This window comes from Rhinoraja longicauda, chromosome 31, assembly GCF_053455715.1.
Source record: "Rhinoraja longicauda isolate Sanriku21f chromosome 31, sRhiLon1.1, whole genome shotgun sequence".
In the NCBI taxonomy this organism is placed as follows: Eukaryota; Metazoa; Chordata; class Chondrichthyes; order Rajiformes; family Arhynchobatidae; genus Rhinoraja; species Rhinoraja longicauda.
In genome coordinates this window covers 11391754-11406494 of record NC_135983.1, presented here as the reverse complement: position 1 = coordinate 11406494, position 14741 = coordinate 11391754, and the positions used below count along the sequence as shown (strand labels likewise).

The 14741-nt window shown below is 47.6% G+C and overlaps 2 long non-coding RNA genes across 2 annotated transcripts; both read right to left on the bottom strand.

The window, feature by feature from the left end:
- Positions 1–2604: 2604 nt before the first annotated feature.
- LOC144608461 (uncharacterized) lies at positions 2605–6658 on the bottom strand. Its single transcript, XR_013549202.1, has 3 exons — positions 6496–6658; positions 3871–3972; positions 2605–2915 (listed from the first exon to the last, which is right to left on the bottom strand). It is a non-coding gene; the product is annotated as an uncharacterized LOC144608461 (long non-coding RNA).
- Positions 6659–10385: 3727 nt separating this feature from the next.
- LOC144608471 (uncharacterized) lies at positions 10386–14435 on the bottom strand. Its single transcript, XR_013549205.1, has 3 exons — positions 14277–14435; positions 11652–11753; positions 10386–10696 (listed from the first exon to the last, which is right to left on the bottom strand). It is a non-coding gene; the product is annotated as an uncharacterized LOC144608471 (long non-coding RNA).
- Between the last annotated feature and the right edge of the window lie 306 nt (positions 14436–14741).

Here is a 14741-nt window from a genome sequence, read left to right as displayed (position 1 = left end):
GGGGCTCTGGCAGCTTCCTGAATCACACTCCCCAAAACAAAAAGATCACCCTGCACTCAATACGTGGATAAAAACACAGAAAATGTGACAACTCTCAGCCGGTCGGGCAGCATCTGTGGACAGAGAAACAGGTGAAAGCTCCTTGTCACAAGCTGTAGAACTTGGTTCAAGCCCGAACCAGAACAGGAAACCTGCAGGAGCCCCACACACCTGCTCTCAACGCCCCCCAAAGAACATCCATCCCCAGTGCTGTTCCCACTTACCCTGGTGCCAATACCCAAACTCACGCCGATCGTTCTTGTTGCAGGATGTTATTAGGAGGCAGTGACACACCCTTCATTACCCCAGCAACCGTGTACGTGAGGGATAGAGCCGGCAGTGACCGAGGACCAGGGAGCTATAGCTCCTCCATCGATTGCGAAACTTGACCGGTTACTTTGAGATTATTGGCAACACCCTGCTGGCTGATGAGTTTAAACTGGGTGTCAGTGAAGCCTGATCAGAGGCGTGGTGTCCATGAATCACGTTGGGGAGATAGTCATGGATGATAGGGCTGGAGCTGCCACATGGTCCCTCAGTACCTGACACATTCAGTAAAATCAACCCTTTCTGTCTCACCAGGGCACTGAACTAACCAACCCTGAGGTTTGTGGGGAGCCTGGTTTGCATTGCCAGGGGTGGAGGTGGAGGCAGATATCATAATGGCGTTTAAGATGATTTTGATAGGCACATGGATATGCAGGGAATGGAGAGACATGGATCACATGCAGGTAGATGAGATCAGTTGAACTTAGCATAATGATCACACATTGTGGGCCGAAGGGCCCGTTCCTGTTTTATCGAAGATGGACTCAAAATGCTGGAGTAACTCAGCGGGACAGGCAGCATCTCTCGAGAGATGTCACCCATTCCTTCTCTCCAGAGATGCTGCCTGTCCCGCTGAGTTACTCCAGCGTTTTGTGTCTATCCTCGATTTAAACCAGCATCTGCAGTTCCTTCCTACTGACAGTGGGCAAACCTGGAGCGAGGGGCTGAGCTCAGTAACTGCAACTGTTCACTCACCGGAAACACTGGCACTCACAGAACTGCCAGGTCCAATCCCTGCCAGTCAAAAGCACAGAACATCAATTAGATTCAGGCGACGATGCAAAACTGTGAGCGGAACACGTTCAGTCGCATTCCAATGCGCTTCCGGGAGGCTAGTGGAGGATTGTAAGAGGAGACCAAATCATTGCTCGGCACAAGGAACTGTGCATGCTGGTTCACGAAACAAAAGCCACAAAGTGCTGGAGTAACTGAGCCGATCAGACAGCATCTCTGGAGGATATTGATGGGCAACGTTTCATGTTGATACCCTTCTGCAGACTGGCCGTAGAAGTGGGGGAGAAAGCTGGAAGAGCAGCAAGGTGGAATGAAGTCGATACTCTCTTAAAACAAAATCTGTAGGAGAGAACTGCAGATGCTGGTTTAAATCGAAGGTAGATGCAAAATGCTGGAGTAACTCAGCGGGACAGGCAGCATCTCTGGAGAGAAGGAATGGGTGACGTTTCGGGTCGAGACCCTTCTTCAGACTTGAAATACCCTGACAAGTGATAGGTGGATGCAGAGGTGCGGGGGTTGCTTGGCAGATGGGTGAGCAAAGGCCAGAGAGGGGAATAAGAAGAAGGAAGGGTGGTGAATCTGTGGGATTCTTTGCCACAGAAGGCTGTGGAGGCAAAGTCAGTGGATATATTTAAGGTAGAGATAAATACTTGATTAGTACGTGTGCTAGAGGTTATGGGGAGAATGCAGGAGAATGGGGTTAGGAGGGAGAGATAGATCAGCCATGATTGAATGGTGGAGTAGACTTGATGGGCCGAATGGCGTATTCTACCCCTATCACTTATGATCTTATTTAATATACGAAGAGGCACGAAATGTGAAGTCAGAGAAAGTGGATATCGGTGGAAGGGGAAATAGTTGTTGGTTAGTGAGCAAATCATTGCTGCTGCCTTAGGTGTCATTCCAGGGGAGTTGGAGGGCATGATGTCGGTAGACTGAGACACGGTGGCGCAGCGGTAGAGTTGCTGCCTTACAGCGAATGCAGCGCCGGAGACTCAGGTTTGATCCTGACTACGGGCGCCGTCTGTACGGAGTTTGTACGTTCTCCCCGTGACCTGCGTGAGTTTTCTCCGAGATCTTCGGTTTCCTCCCACACTCCGAAGACGTACAGTTTTTGTAGGTTAATTGGCTGGGCAAATGTAAAAATTGTCCCTAGTGTGTGTAGGATAGTGTTAGTGTGCGGGGATCGCTGAGCGGCGCCGACCCGGTGGGCCGAAGGGCCTGTTTCTGCGCTGTATCTCTAAATCTAAAATCTAAATCTAGTGTAGCTGGGACATTGTTGGCCAGTGTGGGGACATTGGGCTGAAGAGCCTGTTTCCACGCAGTATCACTCTATAACTCTATGACCATCAGTTAAAGGGCATGGTCTCAAGGGGAATGAAGCACCACTGAGCCATCAGCAAGTTCTCAACGGGGAAAGCACTGACGAAACAAAGAGGAACAATGTACAAATAAAACAAAATGAGCCAGTGAACGGAATATAAACCAGTTTATTAGTGTCAGTTACAGGTACACTGAAGCGTTTAATTTTGGAGTACTCCTTGCTTTTGCTTTAGTTTCCATGCCGCAGGCAATACATTTTCAGACAAGTCCGGTTCTGCGCTGAGAGGTTGTGAACAAGTCATCATGGATCCTGGACCCAAAGCAAAGGTTGGTTCATTGTTGGACGGGCAGCACTGAGGGAGGGCCAGAAGAGGAGCCCCTCCTCACCCTCAAGTGCCCCCTCTACCCTCAGGGCCCACACTGCACGTCACGAGATGTGTCCTTGTGGACAGGCTTGGTTACAGATCTCCCATCACTGATGCCGTTGGGGTCTAGACAGAAGAGAAAAGGCAGAGTCAGGTGAGGCTTTTCTCAATGTCATCACCTCTCACTCATCCACCTCTCTATTTGTCCGGATAATAGTGAGAGGTTTACTTCTTCAACTCCAGGTGACCCAACCGTGAGGAAACGTTTAGAGTCATGGGCTCCAACAGCATGGCCCATTTCTTCCATCCTGACCAAGATGCCTCATCTAAGCTACGCCTGTTTACCCAGGTTTGACCCATATCACTCAATCTTTCCTCTGCATGTACCTGTCTGAATATCCTTTAAATATTGTTACTGTACCTGCCTCTACCTGCAGAGGGAGGTGCAATAACAACATTTAAAAGACGATAATATCACTGGCAGAGGCATTCAACCTGTTTCGGTAACATGATCCAACCTCCCTAAAGCTGCAATTTGTCAATAGTGTCAAAACCTGCTCAGTCATGCTGACAACAGCATTGCAGAACCAGCATCTCGGGAGAGAAGGAATGGGTGACGTTTCGGGTCGAGACCCTTCTTCAGACTGAATAAATACCTTCGATTTGTACCAGCATCTGCAGTTATCTTCTTATTAAACTTAAGCCCTCTAGTTTTAGTATCCACTACCCCGGGAAAAACACTGTGAATGTTCTCTTTGTCCATGCCCCTCAATAAAGCCACCCTTCAATCTCTTACGTTCTAAAGAAAATAGTCCCAGCCCAGATAACATGACCTGGTAACTGAAGCCCACATGCCCAAGTAACATGGTGAATCTCTTCTGTACCCTTTCCAACTTAATGACATCCTTCTGATAGCTGGGTGACCATGAGAGCCTGCCCTGAGGTTTCTGAGAAAACCAGACCTGTCACCGGCTGCCTGTCGGGGAACCTCCTAGGGCAGGGATCAAGGGGATTGAAAGGGGATCGGCCAGGCATGAAGGTGTTCAGAGCTGTAGGAGGGTCATGATCTCAGCGTACGTACACTTAGTCTGACTGACTGAAGCTGCAGGTTTTGTGGGCACCACTCCATCGTCCCTCTTCCTCCCACAGAGAGCGGCGATCTTCTGTCCCACGTACCTGCAGGCTTGAGAGCAAAGAAAGACAGGGTTTGTACATCACTTGAATAAGATGTAATTCACTGGCAGATACTTGTTCTGCAGGAAACAAAGTGCTGGAGTAACTCAACAGACCAGGTAGCATCTGTGGAAGTAAATGGACAGGCAAGGCTTTTTACTGAAGATTCCAACATCTGCAGTCGCTTGTGTCTCCGGATTCTTGTTCTGATTGGGTTTATTGAGAAAACACAGTGTAAATTTAATTTAATTTATTATTGTCATGAGTACGATGGCACAGAGAAAAGCTTGTTGCTTGCTATCCAGTCAACAAAAATACTTTAAATGATTACAGTCAAAACGTCCACAGTGTACAGATGCAGGATAAAGGGTATAGATTCAGGATAAATGGTAATTGACAAACCCTGAAAGGCCGTGGAACAATGACATCCTGCATGAGAAAGTGCAGTTTTCTTTTATTAAAAAAAGTGCAAAGGCTGTAACAGGATAGGTTGGAAGATTTAGCTTTTGGGAGGTCCATTCAGTAGTCTGATATCAGTGGGCACGAAGCTGTTCCTGAAGGTGGCGGTACATGCTTTCAAGCTTTTGTATCTACTGCTTGTCAGGAGAGGGGAGAAGAGGGAATGAGTCCTTCATTCGGTTTAGGTTTATTATTGTCACATAACAAACAGGGTAAAGCTTTGTTTTGCATGCTATCCAAACAGATCAGATACTGTACACCATACATTAATACCTGCTTTCCCGGGGTAGCATGAAGTGTAGATAAAGTCGACATAGGAGGAGATGGGGAGGGTTTAGTTTAGTTTAGTTTAGAGATCAAGTGCGGAAACAGGCCCTTCGGTCCACCGAGTCTGTGCCCACCAGCGATCTCCACACACTAACACTATTCTACGCACACCAGGGACAATTTGCAATTATATGAAGCCAATTAGCCTACAAACCTGCACTTCTTTGGAGTGTGGGAGGAAACCGGAGCACCCAGAGAAAACCCACACAGGTCACGGGGAGATCGTGCAATCACCGTACAGACAAGCACCCAAAGTCAGCATCGAACCCGGGTCTTTGTCGCTGTAAGGCAGTAACTCTACTGCTACAGCACACTTAACTTTGGATTTAAAAGCCTCTGAACACTATTTTACCTGTGGTCTTTTTTCACAAAATGCTGGAGTAACTCAGCCGGTCAGGAAGCATCTCAGGAGAGAAGGAATGGGTGACGTTTCGGGACGAGACCCTTCTTCAGACTGAGGCAAGTCCCAAGAAAGCAGATGTGGCTGTGGTAGCGGGTCTGTGTCAAAATGTGGTCGTAGAGCAGGAGGGCAGGAGAAATCACAGAGGGGGAGCAGTGAGAGAGCATGTTGCTAAACTCTCGTCGAAGAGAGGAGGAGAAATTCTTCAAAGTGGACATACCTTGAGGAGAAATCGCAGTGGAGCAACAGGTAGTGTAAGAAAATAACTGCAGATGCTGGTACAAATAGAAGGTATTTATTCACAAAATGCTGGAGTAACTCAGCAGGTCAGGCAGCATCTCAGGATAGAAGGAATGGGTGACATTTCGGGTCGAGACCCTTCTTCAGACCTGTGGTCTGGTTTTTAACCTCTGCTGCCAACCCTGAAGAAGGGTTTTGACCCGAAAAGTCACCTATTCTTTTTCTCCAGAGATGCTGCCTGACTCGCTGAGTTACTCCAGCACTTTGTGTCTATCTTTGGTATATAGATAGAGATGAGAAAACATTTCTTCACACAGAGAGTGGTGAGTCTGTGGAATTCTCTGCCACGGAAGGTAGTTGAGGACAGTTCATTGGCTATATTTAAGAGGGAGTTAGATGTGGCCATTGTGGCTAAAGGGATCAGGGGGTATGGAGAGAAGGCAGGTACGGGATACTGAGTTGGATGATCAGCCATAATCATATTGAATGGCGGTGCAGGCTCGAAGGGCCGAATGGCCTACTCCTGCACCTATTTTCTATGTTTCTATGTTTCTATAAACCAGCATCTACAGTTCCTTGTTTCTACAGGTGGGGATTGGTTGACAGATGGCTAAAGTGAGCGACAAAGGCCAGAACTATAAAGGAGATTAAAAGGTGTCATGTAAGGAGAGAAGTAGAGTGCAAATAAAAGCCGGAGGGAGTGATATGGCTGAAGGGGACAGGAGGAGGGGAGGGGAATGAAAGGAAGTGTGGCACTCGGAGATGGGAGAGGAGCAGGGGAGACTGAGATGGTGGCAAAGATGATGTGCACCAGTGTGGGAGTGAGAGGCAGGAGAAAGGGAGAGCAGCAGGGGGTTATTATCCACTCTGAGACAGTGATCAGCACACAGTCATGGCACAAAACTGATCAATGCCTCAACAGCTTGTTACAATCAACAACATCACTGCACTGCACAAAGTCAGAAGCACACACCATACGTCTTTATTGGAAAGAGCAGGGAGTGTGATTATTGATAAAGCATCAACTTCTTTGGGTGACTCAGCAAACTCCCTGCACCTTCGTCCTGTCTCAGACTAAATAAGAAAGTTGAAACTTGAAGAACTCACCATTAATGATCAGTCACACCATGGTTGTCTTTGCTCCCACACTCGGGCACAACGTGTGTTTCAGTTGCCGTGTCCCTGGCACTGTCCACAGCCTTTGATCCTTTGTGGGAAGCTGAAGAACAAAAAGCCTCACTTCACCTGAGAACAGTCAGTCTGTCTGCACACAGTCCGTAACAGCGCAGTATTCCTTCAATCAAAAAGCCTGTCAGTGACGTCAGCACCACAGTTTCATTATCAGGTGCAGACACACCTGGAGACTCTGGTAGCTAGCTATATATCACAAAGGACGTCCCCAAAACAAAATAATCACCCTGCGCTCAATTTTGAATGAAAAACCGAAAAAGTGGAAATTCTCAGCTGGTCAGGCAGCATCTGTGGAGAGAGGAACAGGCGAAGACTTTGCAAACCCCATCATCTTTCATCCATCTTCGGTCCACCAATCACCTACTTTCCACTTACTATCAAGATCTCAAACCAACCTCCACAGAACGACTCGAAACCTCACCTCCCCATGTTCTCCAGAGATGCCGCCTGACCTGTTGAGTTACTCTATCACTTTGTGCCCTTCTTTGTAAACCAGCATCTGCAGTTTCTGCACAGTCACCCTTAGTCCTATCACGACAACAGAACACCAGGGACCATCTCTTGCACTGCTATGGACTGGTTTATTTTTCTAATTCTGTTTTTTAACTAATGACTTGTGTTTTGCACAGTCTACTTTCTTTTAGAAATGTTACGTGTAATCTATGTGGAATTTATATTTGGTGTTGTATAAGCCTATGTGCTTGCGATGCTGCTGCAAGTAAGATCTTCATTGTACCTGTACCTCACCGTACACGTGCCCATGACAGTAATTCAATTTGACTTGACCTCTCGCCAGAGATGCTGCCTGACCCGCTGAGTTACTCCCGTACTTTGTATCTATTTTTTTTTGTAAGCCACCAATTGCAGTTCCTCTTGACTTCTAAGTGCACCAATCACCTCTGGTCCCAGTCTCACCTCTCACCCTCTCCTCTCTACAACGGCCATCACCTTTCTCCATTCTCAACCCCGTTGCAGGCTTTTGACCAGAAACATTGATTATTCCTGTCCCCCCCCCTCCCGTCCCCCCCATAGATATTGCTCGCCTCTCTAAATTCCTCCTGTGGATTATTGCTCCCAATTACAGCATCTGCAGTCTTTCACATCTCCGCATAACTATACAAGCTTCCCACAGCAGAAGGCTCAAGAGCAACACCTCAAGAAGCCTCAAGAGCAAGTTTTTGTTCTCAGCTGCAGACAAACTGGGGGCTCTGGCAGCTTCCTGAATCACACTCCCCAAAACAAAAAGATCACCCTGCACTCAATACGTGGATAAAAACACAGAAAATGTGACAACTCTCAGCCGGTCGGGCAGCATCTGTGGACAGAGAAACAGGTGAAAGCTCCTTGTCACAAGCTGTAGAACTTGGTTCAAGCCCGAACCAGAACAGGAAACCTGCAGGAGCCCCACACACCTGCTCTCAACGCCCCCCAAAGAACATCCATCCCCAGTGCTGTTCCCACTTACCCTGGTGCCAATACCCAAACTCACGCCGATCGTTCTTGTTGCAGGATGTTATTAGGAGGCAGTGACACACCCTTCATTACCCCAGCAACCGTGTACGTGAGGGATAGAGCCGGCAGTGACCGAGGACCAGGGAGCTATAGCTCCTCCATCGATTGCGAAACTTGACCGGTTACTTTGAGATTATTGGCAACACCCTGCTGGCTGATGAGTTTAAACTGGGTGTCAGTGAAGCCTGATCAGAGGCGTGGTGTCCATGAATCACGTTGGGGAGATAGTCATGGATGATAGGGCTGGAGCTGCCACATGGTCCCTCAGTACCTGACACATTCAGTAAAATCAACCCTTTCTGTCTCACCAGGGCACTGAACTAACCAACCCTGAGGTTTGTGGGGAGCCTGGTTTGCATTGCCAGGGGTGGAGGTGGAGGCAGATATCATAATGGCGTTTAAGATGATTTTGATAGGCACATGGATATGCAGGGAATGGAGAGACATGGATCACATGCAGGTAGATGAGATCAGTTGAACTTAGCATAATGATCACACATTGTGGGCCGAAGGGCCCGTTCCTGTTTTATCGAAGATGGACTCAAAATGCTGGAGTAACTCAGCGGGACAGGCAGCATCTCTCGAGAGATGTCACCCATTCCTTCTCTCCAGAGATGCTGCCTGTCCCGCTGAGTTACTCCAGCGTTTTGTGTCTATCCTCGATTTAAACCAGCATCTGCAGTTCCTTCCTACTGACAGTGGGCAAACCTGGAGCGAGGGGCTGAGCTCAGTAACTGCAACTGTTCACTCACCGGAAACACTGGCACTCACAGAACTGCCAGGTCCAATCCCTGCCAGTCAAAAGCACAGAACATCAATTAGATTCAGGCGACGATGCAAAACTGTGAGCGGAACACGTTCAGTCGCATTCCAATGCGCTTCCGGGAGGCTAGTGGAGGATTGTAAGAGGAGACCAAATCATTGCTCGGCACAAGGAACTGTGCATGCTGGTTCACGAAACAAAAGCCACAAAGTGCTGGAGTAACTGAGCCGATCAGACAGCATCTCTGGAGGATATTGATGGGCAACGTTTCATGTTGATACCCTTCTGCAGACTGGCCGTAGAAGTGGGGGAGAAAGCTGGAAGAGCAGCAAGGTGGAATGAAGTCGATACTCTCTTAAAACAAAATCTGTAGGAGAGAACTGCAGATGCTGGTTTAAATCGAAGGTAGATGCAAAATGCTGGAGTAACTCAGCGGGACAGGCAGCATCTCTGGAGAGAAGGAATGGGTGACGTTTCGGGTCGAGACCCTTCTTCAGACTTGAAATACCCTGACAAGTGATAGGTGGATGCAGAGGTGCGGGGGTTGCTTGGCAGATGGGTGAGCAAAGGCCAGAGAGGGGAATAAGAAGAAGGAAGGGTGGTGAATCTGTGGGATTCTTTGCCACAGAAGGCTGTGGAGGCAAAGTCAGTGGATATATTTAAGGTAGAGATAAATACTTGATTAGTACGTGTGCTAGAGGTTATGGGGAGAATGCAGGAGAATGGGGTTAGGAGGGAGAGATAGATCAGCCATGATTGAATGGTGGAGTAGACTTGATGGGCCGAATGGCGTATTCTACCCCTATCACTTATGATCTTATTTAATATACGAAGAGGCACGAAATGTGAAGTCAGAGAAAGTGGATATCGGTGGAAGGGGAAATAGTTGTTGGTTAGTGAGCAAATCATTGCTGCTGCCTTAGGTGTCATTCCAGGGGAGTTGGAGGGCATGATGTCGGTAGACTGAGACACGGTGGCGCAGCGGTAGAGTTGCTGCCTTACAGCGAATGCAGCGCCGGAGACTCAGGTTTGATCCTGACTACGGGCGCCGTCTGTACGGAGTTTGTACGTTCTCCCCGTGACCTGCGTGAGTTTTCTCCGAGATCTTCGGTTTCCTCCCACACTCCGAAGACGTACAGTTTTTGTAGGTTAATTGGCTGGGCAAATGTAAAAATTGTCCCTAGTGTGTGTAGGATAGTGTTAGTGTGCGGGGATCGCTGAGCGGCGCCGACCCGGTGGGCCGAAGGGCCTGTTTCTGCGCTGTATCTCTAAATCTAAAATCTAAATCTAGTGTAGCTGGGACATTGTTGGCCAGTGTGGGGACATTGGGCTGAAGAGCCTGTTTCCACGCAGTATCACTCTATAACTCTATGACCATCAGTTAAAGGGCATGGTCTCAAGGGGAATGAAGCACCACTGAGCCATCAGCAAGTTCTCAACGGGGAAAGCACTGACGAAACAAAGAGGAACAATGTACAAATAAAACAAAATGAGCCAGTGAACGGAATATAAACCAGTTTATTAGTGTCAGTTACAGGTACACTGAAGCGTTTAATTTTGGAGTACTCCTTGCTTTTGCTTTAGTTTCCATGCCGCAGGCAATACATTTTCAGACAAGTCCGGTTCTGCGCTGAGAGGTTGTGAACAAGTCATCATGGATCCTGGACCCAAAGCAAAGGTTGGTTCATTGTTGGACGGGCAGCACTGAGGGAGGGCCAGAAGAGGAGCCCCTCCTCACCCTCAAGTGCCCCCTCTACCCTCAGGGCCCACACTGCACGTCACGAGATGTGTCCTTGTGGACAGGCTTGGTTACAGATCTCCCATCACTGATGCCGTTGGGGTCTAGACAGAAGAGAAAAGGCAGAGTCAGGTGAGGCTTTTCTCAATGTCATCACCTCTCACTCATCCACCTCTCTATTTGTCCGGATAATAGTGAGAGGTTTACTTCTTCAACTCCAGGTGACCCAACCGTGAGGAAACGTTTAGAGTCATGGGCTCCAACAGCATGGCCCATTTCTTCCATCCTGACCAAGATGCCTCATCTAAGCTACGCCTGTTTACCCAGGTTTGACCCATATCACTCAATCTTTCCTCTGCATGTACCTGTCTGAATATCCTTTAAATATTGTTACTGTACCTGCCTCTACCTGCAGAGGGAGGTGCAATAACAACATTTAAAAGACGATAATATCACTGGCAGAGGCATTCAACCTGTTTCGGTAACATGATCCAACCTCCCTAAAGCTGCAATTTGTCAATAGTGTCAAAACCTGCTCAGTCATGCTGACAACAGCATTGCAGAACCAGCATCTCGGGAGAGAAGGAATGGGTGACGTTTCGGGTCGAGACCCTTCTTCAGACTGAATAAATACCTTCGATTTGTACCAGCATCTGCAGTTATCTTCTTATTAAACTTAAGCCCTCTAGTTTTAGTATCCACTACCCCGGGAAAAACACTGTGAATGTTCTCTTTGTCCATGCCCCTCAATAAAGCCACCCTTCAATCTCTTACGTTCTAAAGAAAATAGTCCCAGCCCAGATAACATGACCTGGTAACTGAAGCCCACATGCCCAAGTAACATGGTGAATCTCTTCTGTACCCTTTCCAACTTAATGACATCCTTCTGATAGCTGGGTGACCATGAGAGCCTGCCCTGAGGTTTCTGAGAAAACCAGACCTGTCACCGGCTGCCTGTCGGGGAACCTCCTAGGGCAGGGATCAAGGGGATTGAAAGGGGATCGGCCAGGCATGAAGGTGTTCAGAGCTGTAGGAGGGTCATGATCTCAGCGTACGTACACTTAGTCTGACTGACTGAAGCTGCAGGTTTTGTGGGCACCACTCCATCGTCCCTCTTCCTCCCACAGAGAGCGGCGATCTTCTGTCCCACGTACCTGCAGGCTTGAGAGCAAAGAAAGACAGGGTTTGTACATCACTTGAATAAGATGTAATTCACTGGCAGATACTTGTTCTGCAGGAAACAAAGTGCTGGAGTAACTCAACAGACCAGGTAGCATCTGTGGAAGTAAATGGACAGGCAAGGCTTTTTACTGAAGATTCCAACATCTGCAGTCGCTTGTGTCTCCGGATTCTTGTTCTGATTGGGTTTATTGAGAAAACACAGTGTAAATTTAATTTAATTTATTATTGTCATGAGTACGATGGCACAGAGAAAAGCTTGTTGCTTGCTATCCAGTCAACAAAAATACTTTAAATGATTACAGTCAAAACGTCCACAGTGTACAGATGCAGGATAAAGGGTATAGATTCAGGATAAATGGTAATTGACAAACCCTGAAAGGCCGTGGAACAATGACATCCTGCATGAGAAAGTGCAGTTTTCTTTTATTAAAAAAAGTGCAAAGGCTGTAACAGGATAGGTTGGAAGATTTAGCTTTTGGGAGGTCCATTCAGTAGTCTGATATCAGTGGGCACGAAGCTGTTCCTGAAGGTGGCGGTACATGCTTTCAAGCTTTTGTATCTACTGCTTGTCAGGAGAGGGGAGAAGAGGGAATGAGTCCTTCATTCGGTTTAGGTTTATTATTGTCACATAACAAACAGGGTAAAGCTTTGTTTTGCATGCTATCCAAACAGATCAGATACTGTACACCATACATTAATACCTGCTTTCCCGGGGTAGCATGAAGTGTAGATAAAGTCGACATAGGAGGAGATGGGGAGGGTTTAGTTTAGTTTAGTTTAGAGATCAAGTGCGGAAACAGGCCCTTCGGTCCACCGAGTCTGTGCCCACCAGCGATCTCCACACACTAACACTATTCTACGCACACCAGGGACAATTTGCAATTATATGAAGCCAATTAGCCTACAAACCTGCACTTCTTTGGAGTGTGGGAGGAAACCGGAGCACCCAGAGAAAACCCACACAGGTCACGGGGAGATCGTGCAATCACCGTACAGACAAGCACCCAAAGTCAGCATCGAACCCGGGTCTTTGTCGCTGTAAGGCAGTAACTCTACTGCTACAGCACACTTAACTTTGGATTTAAAAGCCTCTGAACACTATTTTACCTGTGGTCTTTTTTCACAAAATGCTGGAGTAACTCAGCCGGTCAGGAAGCATCTCAGGAGAGAAGGAATGGGTGACGTTTCGGGACGAGACCCTTCTTCAGACTGAGGCAAGTCCCAAGAAAGCAGATGTGGCTGTGGTAGCGGGTCTGTGTCAAAATGTGGTCGTAGAGCAGGAGGGCAGGAGAAATCACAGAGGGGGAGCAGTGAGAGAGCATGTTGCTAAACTCTCGTCGAAGAGAGGAGGAGAAATTCTTCAAAGTGGACATACCTTGAGGAGAAATCGCAGTGGAGCAACAGGTAGTGTAAGAAAATAACTGCAGATGCTGGTACAAATAGAAGGTATTTATTCACAAAATGCTGGAGTAACTCAGCAGGTCAGGCAGCATCTCAGGATAGAAGGAATGGGTGACATTTCGGGTCGAGACCCTTCTTCAGACCTGTGGTCTGGTTTTTAACCTCTGCTGCCAACCCTGAAGAAGGGTTTTGACCCGAAAAGTCACCTATTCTTTTTCTCCAGAGATGCTGCCTGACTCGCTGAGTTACTCCAGCACTTTGTGTCTATCTTTGGTATATAGATAGAGATGAGAAAACATTTCTTCACACAGAGAGTGGTGAGTCTGTGGAATTCTCTGCCACGGAAGGTAGTTGAGGACAGTTCATTGGCTATATTTAAGAGGGAGTTAGATGTGGCCATTGTGGCTAAAGGGATCAGGGGGTATGGAGAGAAGGCAGGTACGGGATACTGAGTTGGATGATCAGCCATAATCATATTGAATGGCGGTGCAGGCTCGAAGGGCCGAATGGCCTACTCCTGCACCTATTTTCTATGTTTCTATGTTTCTATAAACCAGCATCTACAGTTCCTTGTTTCTACAGGTGGGGATTGGTTGACAGATGGCTAAAGTGAGCGACAAAGGCCAGAACTATAAAGGAGATTAAAAGGTGTCATGTAAGGAGAGAAGTAGAGTGCAAATAAAAGCCGGAGGGAGTGATATGGCTGAAGGGGACAGGAGGAGGGGAGGGGAATGAAAGGAAGTGTGGCACTCGGAGATGGGAGAGGAGCAGGGGAGACTGAGATGGTGGGAAAGATGATGTGCACCAGTGTGGGAGTGAGAGGCAGGAGAAAGGGAGAGCAGCAGGGGGTTATTATCCACTCTGAGACAGTGATCAGCACACAGTCATGGCACAAAACTGATCAATGCCTCAACAGCTTGTTACAATCAACAACATCACTGCACTGCACAAAGTCAGAAGCACACACCATACGTCTTTATTGGAAAGAGCAGGGAGTGTGATTATTGATAAAGCATCAACTTCTTTGGGTGACTCAGCAAACTCCCTGCACCTTCGTCCTGTCTCAGACTAAATAAGAAAGTTGAAACTTGAAGAACTCACCATTAATGATCAGTCACACCATGGTTGTCTTTGCTCCCACACTCGGGCACAACGTGTGTTTCAGTTGCCGTGTCCCTAGCACTGTCCACAGCCTTTGATCCTTTGTGGGAAGCTGAAGAACAAAAAGCCTCACTTCACCTGAGAACAGTCAGTCTGTCTGCACACAGTCCGTAACAGCACAGTATTCCTTCAATCAAAAAGCCTGTCAGTGACGTCAGCACCACAGTTTCATTATCAGGTGCAGACATACTGGAGACTCTGGTAGCTAGCTATATATCACAAAGGACGTCCCCAAAACAAAATAATCACCCTGCGCTCAATTTTGAATGAAAAACCGAAAAAGTGGAAATTCTCAGCTGGTCAGGCAGCATCTGTGGAGAAAGGAACAGGCGAAGACTTTGCAAACCCCATCATCTTTCATCCATCTTCGGTCCACCAATCACCTACTTTCCACTTACTATCAAG